Here is a 968-nt window from a genome sequence, read left to right on the forward strand (position 1 = left end):
GTGTGGATATAAAGTCATCTTGTAGATTTCAATGGTAATGTTTATCACCTCTACTAATTAACATGACATAATTTTTATGCTTTCTCCTCAAATATAATGCATTTAAAAAAACTGATTATTTTTTTGTGTGTATATCACACAGAACATCCCAAACCATCTTATTAAACTATACACCCACTTCCCAGATGGCACAGTCCCATAGCCTCCCTCCCCCCACTAGAGCCCTTATACTCTGTTATCCCTGCTACCGTCCGCTGTGCTGTCACCCCCCGCCCTGCCCCAGCCGTTCCCCACTACTTGTCCATCTGGTGAATCTAGTCAACCTATCTAGAGGTCTTTGTTTTAGGAAGGTCAGCTGTTCCTCATCTAACAGCAATCAGTTGTCAATATTCCTTTAGATAAGATTGGGGTCTGCTGTTGGTTTTCCCAGCTCTATGCTGGGTTACTATCTGGGAGTCCCTTTGGCTACCCTGGCCAACAACTTAAAAGAAAGTATCTCAGATCTGGCATTGTGGCTTGCTATATAGCCTTTAGCTATGCATATGGACTCTCAAAAAATTATATTGGTCCCTTTAATCTTTGGTTATACTTTCCTTTTGGGTGTTTAAGGCCATACAGTTGGCCCAGATAAACCAATTTATTTTCAGTCTTAAGGTCCTTTGAGGATTTGTTCCTCAGGGGTCACATGGGCTTGGGAGGAGCCCCTGGCTCCTTTCTTTTACCAGTTCTGCCTATGTGAAGATAAGTCAAAGGTCCTGCTTGACCATGGTTGGCTTCACTTGGAAGCATGGAGGAAATGAGTCCTCTGTGTTGACCCTCCTCTTTGTAGACTGGACACTGGTTCAAGTCTATCTGGTGGGGTCTCCTTGGTCTCCTTGATCAAGAGGACAGGTGACCCACCACAATTAGAGCACATTTTGGGAGATGCTCACAGTCCCCTGGAACTAGTCGACCTAGGAGGGCAAGGA

The sequence above is a fragment of the Nannospalax galili genome, unplaced genomic scaffold (genome assembly GCF_000622305.1).
Source record: "Nannospalax galili isolate Female #2095 unplaced genomic scaffold, S.galili_v1.0 scaffold751, whole genome shotgun sequence".
NCBI lineage: Eukaryota > Metazoa > Chordata > Mammalia > Rodentia > Spalacidae > Nannospalax > Nannospalax galili.